The following is a 13692-nucleotide window of genomic DNA, read 5'->3' on the forward strand; positions in this document are numbered from 1 at the left end:
TGAAATTACTGGTGCACACGTATAAAGAAAGCATGTAATTCATTTCACATGGGCAATTAATTTTGTGCAGAGTACTGCACATCAGGTAGGTTGGGTATCGGCTCTATGAATCTAGACATTGAGAAAATGTGCTCTGTATTCAGTGAGAAGAATGGGACTCTACGTTAACCAAATGCATTTTTCCTCAGGACTTGCACTTACAAAGCTTCAGGTAAAGATACATTTCAGGGTGAGAGACTTCCACATTCCTTTTTGGGAAATTTTCATTACATTTTTATACACACACCTGTATAAATCCACCTAATTCTTTTCAGACATAAGCAGAGCTTGAACAACTCATGGGGTGCTGGTGGTTCAGACTCTTACACTGTGGTTTCAGAGGGGAGTTGACTGTGTAAGGAGAAGCTCAGACCCAGAGAATGAGGATGGGTTCTGAAAACAGTTTGGTATGGGTGGATCCACAAGGAAAGAGGAAAACCATCATGAAGTTTGTAGCCCAACTATTGACAGAGCCAGGGTTTTCTGCATGGCTCTTTGTACTTTACATGGCCATTTTCTGCTTCAGAATTGCCTCCCCAACAAGGTATTTTCTGACCTATCATCCAGGCGGTTAGGCCAGCCCTGAGTAGCGACTACTCAATGCTTTGAACATTAAAATCCCTATCAAAGTGCTGTGATCATTATCAATGAGAAATCATTGGAAAACACTGGGGTGTTTTTTGGTGATATGAAGCATTTAACCTTCCAGTCCTAGGCTCTGTTCTGAACATCCCAGAGGGTTCAGCTGTTCAAGGATTGATAAGTCCAGAAAGTCTCCCCCCTTGGAAATATTAACCTTCAGCAACTGGAGGAGGACATTAATTAGACCCTTAGAGGTATCGCCTCTTTGCATTGCAGAATGGCGATGATGCTTCTGAATACTGTAGCAGCTCAGTAAATATATTGTTCTCCGTATGATTGCATTGACTCAACTCAACAGAAGTCATTTGGGAGAAGTGAGACAAACCAAAACAAAACCTAACCCTCATGTATTTAGTCTGAATTTTTCAGCTTGGTGTTAGACCTCATATGAAGATTGAATCTTAAAGCTAATCTGCTCATGTTTGTTTTGTTTTCCCTACTCTATCAGTTGGTTTAATAAAAGATTTTACCTCTAACTGCAAAGCTTGCCAGTTTCACATTGTTAGACCTTACAGCTAAAATAACAATATCAATGATTGGAGTGAAAAACAAAGAAGCAAACAAACCCCACAAAAACCCAAACCAAATCAACCCCTGCCAAAAACAGAGATTCTGAACTAAAGTAACATGTCCAGATAATCCAATTTAGAAAATATTTCACAGTTTTTAAAAGTCAAGCAATGTCAAAAATATTCGTTTTAAAGGTGTTCTTTCCTCTGTTATTAACTTTGTTGGTTGTCAGAAGAGGAAAACACTTGACCCATGCTGAACACTGAGAACAAAGTTTTACAATGACCAGAGATCTACTTGTTCCCTGCCTGACTGGAATTTGCAGAGTGGATATTAGGAATGTATATCTGGTACAGTTCTGATGCTTTCAAGAAGGAACTAAGCAACTTCTCAACAGTTACTGGACTAGACATGATTTGGGGGCTATTCCAACCCACGAGCACTTTCTTTCACCATGTCACAGCACAGAGGCTTCTCAATTGTTCCTGACATGGATGGCACAGTTCTCTTCACAGATGCATAATCTGACTCATATATATGTTCTTTACATAGAACAAGTGTAAAGCACCCCTTCCCACTCCCTGAAGGCTAGAATGACAAGCACAGCCAGCTCTCCTTTTACCCAATGCCAATGAAGAGCTCTAGACAGGAGGAAAAGGCTGTGCTCTCTCCTTAAATGATTGGCACTTTACCTAAGCAAAATGTCCAGATTTGTTAGACACACGTAACCTGGTCTGTCACTGAACCTTGGAAAGCAAAACCACTAGTACAAGTTATTTTTCAGTACCAACTCCAAGGATGCTATTTGACATAAAACACGTTACAGGCAAATCTGGATTGGCATCTGTCAAACACTCAACTGTGAGCAGTTAAACACAGAGTTTTAGAAAGAAGCTGACTACTCTGACTTTGAAATCAGTCTGAAATCTCAGTCTGACAGCAGCAGTTTTCCTAGTCCATCATTCATCAATCAGCATTCACATTCCACCGCGGTTAGACAGGTGGCTCACATCCAGCTGGTCAGACCTTTTATGCAACTAATCAGATTCTAACCTGAAGTTACTGTGCATCCGCCCCACAGGAGCTGTGCACTCTCCGTCCTTGGAGTTTTCAGTGAATTCAGCAGACGAAGCCCTGAGCAGCCTGGTGTCGCGTCATGGCTGATGCTGTGCTGAGCAGGAGGTTGGACTAGAGACCTCCTGAGGCCCCTTCTCACCTGACTTACTCTGTGATTCCAGGTGCACAACTTCAGTTTGAGCGTTCCTACCAAAGTGGTAGACTCTGCTAAATCTGGGCTAACAGAAGCCAGCTTCACTCCCACACACCAACTTTTGGACTCAAATCTAGTTACCCACATGAGTAAAGCTGCTTGCATGCAGAGAATCAGGCTTGCAGAAGGAGATTTCTCAGCAAGGTTCAGGTGTCAGGGCCATGCAGCATCCCTGAAGTCACATTAGTAGTTCATATGTTCCCCATTTGCACCCTTGCTAGTGAGCTGAGAAGACAAAAGTTAAAATAAAGAGGAGCAAGCAAAAGGTTTTGTGTTTCTTAGAACTACACAGTGTGTCCTTACCCATGCTCATTTCCCAGATAGACTAATTTATCTCAGGATTGCCTCTCTTTCAGGATTTATGGCTGTGGAAATCTCCATGTTAGGACCTTTATGAACCACAGGTATCCACAGGTATCAAAAGTCTTTTTGCTCTGACAGCTAGGAAGTGTGTCCACATTCATCCCCTTACCATCAGTCTACTTTTCATTTCAAGGGACAAGTACCAGCAAATGAAGCTTGTTCTTCCCACTCACTCATTTTGCTATTGAGGAAACAAAGGGAATGCTTTAATGGGCTGTCTAAGTAGGCAAAGAGCTGAAATGGCTATCCTGAAACTCTCTAATGGCCTGTATACTTAATGCTCAACTATATTTCTTCCTCTGTGTATGCCCAAAAAATGAAAAGTTGTAGTTTTGTTCAGGAATCATCAGTCCATTTACATGGGCCAATGTCAGATGTGCTAAATTTCCCTACGCATTTAAATACCTCTAGTCTCAAATTCCATTTAGCCATTGTTTGGCTGATAGATGTGTTTGAACATACAGTCTGGTTTTTACTGACCACCAAAGAAATCGCGTCTAATTAGGCTTACCGCCCTGTGGTGGGGAAAGAATTGCAAACAACAATCTCCTAGTTCCCAAGAAGCAGAAAAGTCAGATTCTAAAGCATGAAGGAAGGAAAAGGGGAGAATCAGGAGACAGTATCTTCTTTCAGAATCATTTAAAGCGTCCTACCCCTGGGGTTAATGCAAGCCAGGAAGAGTAGCTGTCAAAGTTATTCCCCAAGGAGATGCACCTATGGATTCTTCCTTTCCGTCAGTGATGCTACACAGCTAAGATCATGTGTGATTTTTTAGCTTAGATCTTTTATGCTTGAACTGAAGACAATACCATTAATTTCAGCTAGAGCAGAGTTAACTGTGTCTCTTTTGCCTGAGTTGACCTAGGAGCATAAACTACTTGTGCCTTCTGGGAAGAGTGAAGAGTTCCACTCCATGCAAATGTAAATGCATGTGTAATATGTAAATGCATGTGTAAACACAGCCTCTACCTCTACAGAGCCATTTTCAGAAAGGGAAGGGAAGAGAAAGGGGAAAAAAGCTTTTGAAACAAACAAAACACCAAGAATCTGAAAATATTTTATAGAAACAAACCTATTTTATCTGCCCTGCCATTAGACCAAATAGTAAAATGTGCTTCATGGCAAATTTGCATTTATCCATATTCATAGTTTTTTTCATTATCCCAACAAGATTCAAACATATATTCAACACTGATAAGTAACCAGAAATGACACAAAAAATCTCTGCAAGATAACTTGGGGCAGGGAGTATCTTTCTTCCTAATAAGAGATGTCAGGTGGGAGAAGAGCACAAAACCTCGCAAAGATTGTTTTAGAGGGGAATGTGCGGCAATTTATTTAATCGCCATTTCAAAAGGAAACATATTCTCAGTTCACATAAAGAGGAGGAATCATCTGAGGCTTGAGGACTCTTCATTCTTGCAAAGAAAGATTTAATAAGGTGCAGACGGTGAGAACGGCGGCTCTCCCTGATAAATAACAGAGGCACCTGGCCAGCAGGTAAATAGAATTAGACCGGGACTGAAGGCACCCTCATAAATTGTAACTGAAAAACACGTGGGAGACTTATCAGCTTTCCAGCTAAGTATTTCTCTCTCTTTCCATCCCATAGTAATTTGCCATTGGGGAGATAACCCTTGGTTTCCACAAGGTGAGTCAAAACTACAATAATGAGGCAGACACAGTCCTGAAGCCTCAATGCAACTCGATAACATCAGGCTGTCTGGAAAAAAATAAATGGCAAAGACCTGAGTAAGGATTACTGACATCAAAGCTTACGTGTGCAATTACACACAGCAGAGCTCCATGGTCCAAGGAGTGCAGAAGTGCCAGTGGACCAGCACTCTGTAAACAGTGGCCCTGCAGCATTTCCAGGAACACCATGGGAAATAAAACATTTCAGGTGAAGCAGAACCAGAGCAGAACCCCCATGCAAAGCTCCCTGAAATCAGCCCCATTCTTGCCTTGGAAGCAGTACTGCCATCTTGGCTGCGTGAACATGTTGAACCGTGATGAACCACTGTACGGTAACCTATGTTAAGCAATTTTCATAAAGCTTTTATAAGCAAAGGAAGAAGGAGTTGTTCAAGCCCAGGCAACACTGGACAGCATTTGAGCTACCATCTCACCTTGGCACCACGTCCTGCTAATTTCACTTGCCCACGCAAATGACACCATGAAGGCACCAATCGCAGCAGCTAGGTTATTTTTCCATTTGTAGAAATGATACGATTTTAACAGTCAGTTGTCTTAGTCCCAGACAGACAGTTCTGTTGCAACTCAGAAAAACACAGATTTGTGCAGGTTTTTTTTGGAACTGAGCATTTGACTCAAAATTAAGATTCCATTTGATTTACTGATTCGTTTTCCACTGTCAGACTATCCGTTGTCAGGTGGCATGAATGAACGAGTCTCCCCTGCCCTCTGCCTTCCAGTTTAGAGGTTGAATGAGGTGGAAGAATTAAAGAAATTTTACGCAGATAAGGAGAGAGAGAAATTTTTCAGGATATGCTTCTTTTGGATTAACCTTTCAGGAGTACATTTAGAAATGAAGACAAACCTTTATTTTCTTATGCACTGGAATCAAAATAAAGAGTGGATCCTGAAGCACACCAGTCTGTTCTTCCCTCTCTGACACTATTCCCTGAGCTCCAAACTGAGTCTTCAGATTTTAGTCTGTCCTCTTGAAAGTGCTTTGTTTGGTTGTTTTTTGGCAAGCAACAAATTCTTAAAACTTTTTAATCTTCCTCCATCTCTTCTCAACAGAAAGGTAAGTCACATCTGCTTTAGAGTTTCTGTCATGCTTTGCAAACATCACCTGGGATCAGGCTCTGGGCACCCTTTACCTAACAGTCCTCAACCTGTCTGTTGTTTGCGTTGGCCTGCTGCAAGTCTTCAGCAGGTTGTAGGGTAGCTTTCCTGTTATTTATTTGCTTTAAGAAGCCTTTGCTTTGAGAAGTACCCTCTTTCCAGGTAGTTTCAGGAAGTTTCCTTCCCTCCCCCTTATACACATTATTCTTTACTTGTGTTACTTTCCGCCAGGAGTTGGCCTATGGGTGCTGGATCACTACTAAGTCACTGTTCTGAATGTCTATCCAGAAACATGTGAAAATCAAAATAGAATAAACTCTGTGGTATTTCCTGGACCTTTCTTCCCCACTTAGAAATAGCAATAAAACGTTGTTTGTCAAGCCAATCAATCTGCAGGGGAAACAACCCCCCAGCATGGCAGAGAGCAAAACATACAGTCCCTAGGATACAAAGTTTTCACAGCCCTTTTCTCCAGTTATGTGGCAAGACCCCTTGCAGCTCAAGTTTCTTCCCACTTTGTGAAAGGCCTCCTTCCTTATCAAGGTTTCTTCCTGAGCATAACAAAATGATATGGGTGATGAATGCATTGAGAGCAGCCCTGCAGAGAAGGACTGGAGGATACTGGCGGGTGAAAATTTGGTCACAAGCGGGCAATGTGCATTTGCAGGCCAGAAAGCTGTAACCTGGGCTGCATCAAGAGAAGGATGGCCGGAGGGTTGAGGGAGGGGATTCTCCCTCTACTGCAGTGAGTCGTTGGAGCAGGTTTCCCAGATGTTGTGGATGCCCCATAACTGGCAGTGTTCAAGGTCAGGTTGAACTGAGCTTTGAGCAACCCGATCTAGTGAAAGATGCCCCTCTCCATGGCAAGGGCGTTGGACTGGATGAACTTTAAAGGTCCCTCCAACCCCAACCTCTCTGTCCTTTTATGATTTCAGGGCAGATGGGACAGGAGAGAAAAGCAGAGAAAATGCAACCATGACAGTGAGCTAATGGGAGTATTTTCTGGGATACGTATGTGTAAAGAACTCAAGATTATCACAACACCTCGCGGCAGAGTCCTTTTAAAGCATGAAATGCATCTCCTGAAGTATCTGTGGACTTAGCTCCCACAGAAGTTAGGGAACATCTAAGTATGCTGGAATTCCAGATACTCTCTCCATCTTTAGACCTTTACAACTCTTAAGAGCAAACCAAATTTCAAATCCAAATGAAAACTAATACAAATGTCATACTTCAACAGGTCCTTGCTCAAGCAAAGAGAAATACTTTACCCAACAACAACACAAAGAAGTCCGCATGAACGAAGTTCCATCTTTGTCTACACAGAGATTGTTAAACACCAGTGTACGGTAATGGACATCCTCTATTTGTGTAGGTTTAAAGAGAGATCTCTGCACCCTGCAGCACAGAGAAATACTGTGAGAAATATGTGAGAATACACAGAGAAATAACGCCTACAAAACATGAATCACTGCCAAATTTTATTCTGTTCTTCTGAGCAGACACTAAGTGTTCTAGCAAATAAACTAGGTCCAGAGGGAACTTGGTCCTGAATCATGATTATATCTCTTTATTCCAAACAAATAAAATTGTTTCAGCATGGATTTATGGTTATTGAACAATATTATTGAAAGAGCCAGTAATAGCTCTGGCTGCAGCCGTGATTAAATCTTGGAAAAGCATTACTCTTCATTTCCTATTGATACAAACACTGGAGTTGACCAATTTGAGGGAATTTACTGAAATTATTTGCGAAGTAGCCACAATATCCCAGGAGAGTAAAATAAAGATGACTTGTTGCAACTAAACCTTAATACAATCGTGCTGAATGAGAATCAAATATCTGGCAAGGGTGTACGTGACAGAGATTAATGGGGCATTAGTTCAGCAGCAAAGGCCTCTATTTCATTGTTCAGTTTATAAGTGAGTAAATTTTTGAGTTATATTGCCTTTTAATAAGAGCTAAGAAAACCACCTTTTCAGCAAGGAGGAAAAAAGTTATTTTAGAAATAGTGTTCTTTTAAAAATATTTAAAAGTAAAAGGTAAAGAAGAGCAGCCATTTTAGTTCAGCAAAGAAAAACCTACCAGCAGGATGGATAATGGACAACTTCATTGTCAAATTACACATATTACATTACGCATATTACACAAAAAAAAGCGCAAAATGTGTTGATCCTCAGTTACTATTAACTGTTCAGCATCAACTCTGCTGTGTTGACCCAAGTGCTAGAAGTGTACAGTCTCTGCATTTGAGGTATAAAAGAGACTGGCATTTCACTTGAAACATGCTTCCAATATTTTTGCATCAGGAGGGTAACAGTCGCGGGTACAGATAAGAACAGCTTAATAATTAACATAAGAGAACAACAAAAATGCAATGGGGAGGAAAACAATGAGAGGTGCAAAAACCAGGCCGGGGGGAAAGGGGGAATGAACCATCAAAACAAACTCCATGAGATGCTGCCAGTCCCTGAGCTGAACTGCCCCCCGTGCACCAACTGCCCCGGTTACTGTGCTGGTCATGGTGTCACATGGCATGGAGTGAGCATCCCATTGGCCAGTCGGGGTCAGGTGCCTTGGCTGTGGCCCCTCCCCTCCTGGCCTCCTGCCCCTGTGGCAGATCATGGGAAGCTGGAAAGGTCCCTGACTACTACAGGCACTACCATGAAGAGAATTAACTCTTTCTCAGCCAAAACCAGCACAGTATGCCATGACTGGGAGGTTTAACATTACTGAATTGTGGGCAATGTGGAAAAGATAAATTAGACCATATTAGGGCTACTTGTCTCCTCATAGTAATTGTGAAGCCAAATAAGTAGGGAAGACATCAGTGCTAGTTTTTTGTAGCAGTGCTGCATTTGTTAAGTTTGCTAGTTGCCATCAGGTGGCTATCAAGGTGCAAGCAATTATACTTCTTGTACAGGTAGAAGCATCTGAATGTGGGCTTACTCTTAGCTAATGCTGCCATAAGAGACAACAGTGAAGGAGCAAATTTTTTCTGTAAGGTTTTGAAGATTCTTGGCTTACATGGCTCCATCCCAAGTTTCTAAGTGATGGTCAGAATTGCAGGGGGAAAAGGTAGAAAGATGTAAGAAAGAAAGATCGCAGCAATGACTGTACTGGATTGTTTTAGAACATCCCTGGAATGTCTCTGTCTAAGGTGTGCTGTGGAGTTTGCTGCTGGGGTGATTGCTAAGCAGCATGATATGACAGCATGGAGGATGTGGTCTAGACCATCCCCAGGCTGGGGTGTTCTTTGCAGTCCTTCGGCTGCTGAGGGGTCAGCCCTGATCAGTTTGTGAGCCTGTTCTTGCATTGGCAGTGGGAAGTCCATGGCTGTACACAGCCATATCAGGTTTATGCAATCATGGCCTGAGCCACTTACAAAACAATTGCTTTCACCAGGCACAAGTTGCCCTTCCACCATCCCCTCTCCAAGTCCTGGTGGTGCAGGTCCCAGTGGGGCTGAGGTGTAAAATGGAGTGCAGGGCTAAAACAATCTACATTTCTTTCACTGGGGTCACTTCAGCGGAGGCTTACAAAAGGTTATACTGACACAGGAGAGAGGTTAGCGACTTTCAGCACACTGCAAAGTAGCAACTGGAGGAAGTAGTGTTTTCATCTGTTTCTCCTGCCAAAGAAGAAAACATTGGTCCTTGTTCTTTGACTGTGGTTCATTAAAATTTTTCCACTGTAAAGCTGAAAGAAAAGGAATCCCACTCAGTGGTATTTTTAAGGACTTTTTTTTAAAGCTAGACTATTTCACAAACGTGGTTTGCAGTGATGCAAGTAATCTCCTTAGTTTAACCTTCCATGTTTAGAATTCTTCCAAAAGTTAAGCAGACACCTGCAGTAGAAAAGAGATATGGGGTTTCCAAATACAACTGGAATGAGATGCTGTGATTTTCATATCAGTTTAAGGATAAGCAGTTGTTTTTCATGTACAAGATTTTTACTCTGTGTAGTCTTATGAATGGAAGAGTAACTTCTCTGACTCCTCATGATCACCTTTTGCTTTTCACTTGAAAGATTTCTTTGCAATCTACAGTTTAAAACCACTACCTGAATATACATATATATGCAGCAAGGGCAGAATACTTGCTTTTTTCAAATTTATATATTTTTTTTTTCAAGTAAAACGAGACCCGCTTTTGGAAGAAGGGGCAGGCAACTCAAGAAGAGTACAGAGACCTTATTAGGTCATGCAGAGAGAAAATTAGAAAGGCAAAAGCCCAGCTAGAACTCAACTTGGCACTGCTGTAAAGGATAATAAAAAATGTTTTTACAAATACATTAACAACAAAAAGAGAACCAGGGAGAATCTCCATCCTCTATTGGATGCAGGGTGAACATTGCTACCAACAATGAGCAGAAGGCTAAGGTACTAAATGCCTTCTTTGCCTCAGTCTTTAACTGCCAGACTAGTTACCCCCAGGGTATTCAGCACCCTGAGCTGGAAGACAGGGATGGATCACAGAATAAACACCCCATAATCCAGTAGGGAGCAGTTTACGAACTCCAGCTCCACCTGGACACTCACAAGTCTCTGGGGCCAGATGAGATCCACCCAAGAGTAATGAGGGAGCTGGCGGAGGAATTTGCCAAGCCATCATTTACCAGCAGCCCTGGTTAACAGGGGAGGTCCCAGATGACTGGAGGCATGCTGATGTGACGCCCACCTACGAGAAGGGCTGGAAGGAGGATCTGGGGAACTACAGGCCTGTCAGCCTGACCTCAGTACTGGGGAAGATTATGGAGCAATACATCTTGAGTGATCTCTCTGGGAAAGTGCAGGACAACCAAGGCACCAGGTCCAGCCAGCATGGGTTCATGAAAGGCAGGTCCTGCCTGACCAACCTGATCTCCTTCTATGACCAGGTGACCCACCTAGTGGATGAGGGAAAGGCTGTGGATATTGTCTACTGGGACTGTAGCAAAGCCTTTGCCACTGTCTCCCACAGTATCCTCCTAGAGAAGCTGATGGCTCATGGCTTGGATGGATGTACCCTTTGCTGATTAAATACCTGGCTGGGCGGCTGAGCCCAGAGTGTTGTGGTGAAGGGAACTAGGTCCAGTTGGCAACCGGTCATGAGCGGGGTTCCCCAGGGCTCAGTGTTGGGGCCAGCCTTGTTTAATAACTTTATTGGTGATCTGGATGAGGGGATTGAGTGCACCCTCAGTATGTTTGCAGGCAACACAAGTTGGGTGGGAGTGTTGATCTGCTTGAGGGTAGGAAGGCACTGCAGAGGGATCTGAACAGGCTGGATTGATGGTCGGAGGCCAATTGTATGAGGTTGAACAAGGCCAAGTGCTGGGTCCTGCACTGTGGTCACAGCCAACCACTGGCAAATGCTGCAGGCTTGGGGAAGGGTAGCTGGAAAGCTGCCTGGCAGAGAAGGGCCTGGGGGTGTGGTCGACAGTTGGCTGGATATGAGCCAGCAGTGTGCCCAGGTGACCAAGAAGGCCAGCAGCATCCTTGCTTGGATCAGTAGTAGTGTGTCCAGCAGAAGTAGGGAAGTGATCACGCCCCTGTACTCAGCACTAGTAAGGCCACACCTTGAATACCGTGTTCAGTTTTGGGCCCCTCACTACAAGAAGGACATTGAGGTGCTGGAGCGTGTCCAGAGAAGGGCAACAGAGCTGGTGAAGGGTCTAGAGAGCAGGTCTTATGAGGAGAGGTTGAGGGAGCTGGGGTTGTTTAGCCTGGAGAAGAGGAGGCTGAGGGGAGTCCTTATCGCTCTCTACAACTACCTGAAAGGAGGTTGTAGTGAGGTGGGGGTTGGTCTCTTCTCCCAAGTTACTAGCTATAGAATGAGAGGAAATGTCTTCAAGCTGTGTCAGCAGAAGTTTAGATTGGATATTGGAAAAAATTCTTCACTGAAAGAGTGGTCAGGGATTGGAAGAGGCTGCCCAGAGGGGTGGTGGAGTCCCCATCCCTGGAGGTATTTAAAAGACGTGTAGACGTGGCACTTCAGGGCATGGTTTAGGAGATATGGTAGTGTTGGGTTGGGTTGTTGAGTAGTGTTGGGTTGACGGTTGGACTTGATGTCCCAGAGGTCTTTTCCATCCTTAATGTTTCTATGAATTTATGATTCTATAAACATAAAAGTCCTAGACATTATGTGGTTGCTATCCAAAACAAAAGGGAAAAATAAAACCTGGGAACTACAACCATAGCTGTCCAATAGACCTAAAACTTCCACAAATATAATAAACTTTCAGATGTACCACCCTTTTGAACAGGGGTAGGGAATATATGGAGAGAATTCAAGTAGTGGATCATCACAAACTGGAAGATTACTGTATTTGGTAGGTATTTCCTCATCTTCATGCTCGTTCTACATTCTTTGTGCGAAAATCTTACTGCAGAACATACCCTTGTAAGCTTTGCTGCTGCACAATTGCTCTCCCAATCATTAAATAGAAAAGACTCTGTAACTTATTAATTTGGAAATGTCGTAATATGGGGAGCAGCAGTTCTAAGGCAATGAAAATGTAATTGATGCTAATTGTCCTTGCTTTTATTTACATAATGACTAATCTGTTTATACGAAGTCACCACTCTCCTGATAGGGTTCCAAGCTCAGATCTAAAGAAGGGATGAAAACTAAATGTTTTGGGTTTGGTTTTTTTTTTTTCCCTCTCAGCTATAGGGAGGCTTTCAGAACTCAGTTCAGAGCAATACCTGGGTAACTGTCAGGCTACGCAGGCAGACCACTGCTGCACAGACACTTATGGAGAGATAGACTGTTTAGAAGGAAAAAACCAAAGCTAATTTATTTGGATCTTGCCATAAGGTAATACCTACATGGGAAAACAAGTGTCTCAAGCAGGGATTGGTCACTGATAAGTGGTGAAAGAAGTCTCTGTTTCAAGGGTCCTAGCAACGATGTCTTCATCTATAGCTAATGAGTCTCCCTGAACTTCTGTTCATTTCAGTCTTAATAATCCCAATGGCTCATAGTCCCCCACGACCCCTTCACCACATGCATGATCCATTGTTATTGACTGTCTTAAAGTATGTACAAAGTACCTTAGTAACTTACCTCTGTCCAAAAGATCATCCTATGTGACTATTTCTACCTTTGCCATACCAGCTTCTAGTGGCTGTCTACAAGTATATTTCTGTGTATAAGTAGATCAGTTTTGCAGCAAGAACCATTTGGGGCAGTCACTTAAAAGGACATATTATCCACAATAACAAATAACACTTCCAAGATTCTTCTGGTCACAACAGGAGTTGTCTGGAGGAATTCCTTAGGACAGTTGTATTTTCCCACCCAGAGAGCTCTTGCACCTCTCTGTTATGAAAGTGGACAGAAGCTCACTCAGCTACCTAGTTTTGTGTTGGTCATTGTTTCAAACCAGCCCCTTCTTTCATCTATGAAAACTAGAAGCGAAGTTTCTGGACCACTCAGGTAATTAATATCTAAAGCTCGCCAGGTGTGCACACAGGTGTATCCCTGATACTTGGCAATAAAATTATTATAATGAAATTATTACTTGCAACTCACTTACATCATAAGCCCCATCTCTCTTCCTGCAATGGAGTATAAATAAAGAAAAAGGAGCATCTGCTGTGAGAGGCAGGTCATTAGTCTTAGAAGCTAGCAGTGATTCTGCTCACTGCTCAACAGATGAAACTGTCATCAAAAAACAGCTCTGGTTTGTAAAACACTTCCAGGCAAAACAGACTGGATTTTTATGAGGAACTTGACCTTCAGAGATGTCCCAGCAGCATATTACATGATGAAAGGAAAACAGAGGCAGCCGAGTGCACATCAAAAGGTATTTGTTTCCCTTGCAGGTGCAGATTAGCTGAACGAAACAAGATTCACCCATTTCTCTGTCTGCCTAAGTCCCGCTGGAGGCTCAGGTCTCATGCACAGTTCTGGCACCTGAAAGGAAGTCCATATTAGCGTACTCACAGTTCTGGTACCTGAAAGGAAGTCCATATTAGCATACTCCATATTAGCATGTTTCATGTGTTCATGCTAATAAGAGCTCTGGCCTAAATGCTCAAAAGAGTTATTGAGATTTTTCTCAGCACCACAGT

Source organism: Phalacrocorax aristotelis, chromosome Z (assembly GCF_949628215.1).
Source record: "Phalacrocorax aristotelis chromosome Z, bGulAri2.1, whole genome shotgun sequence".
Taxonomy (NCBI): Eukaryota; Metazoa; Chordata; class Aves; order Suliformes; family Phalacrocoracidae; genus Phalacrocorax; species Phalacrocorax aristotelis.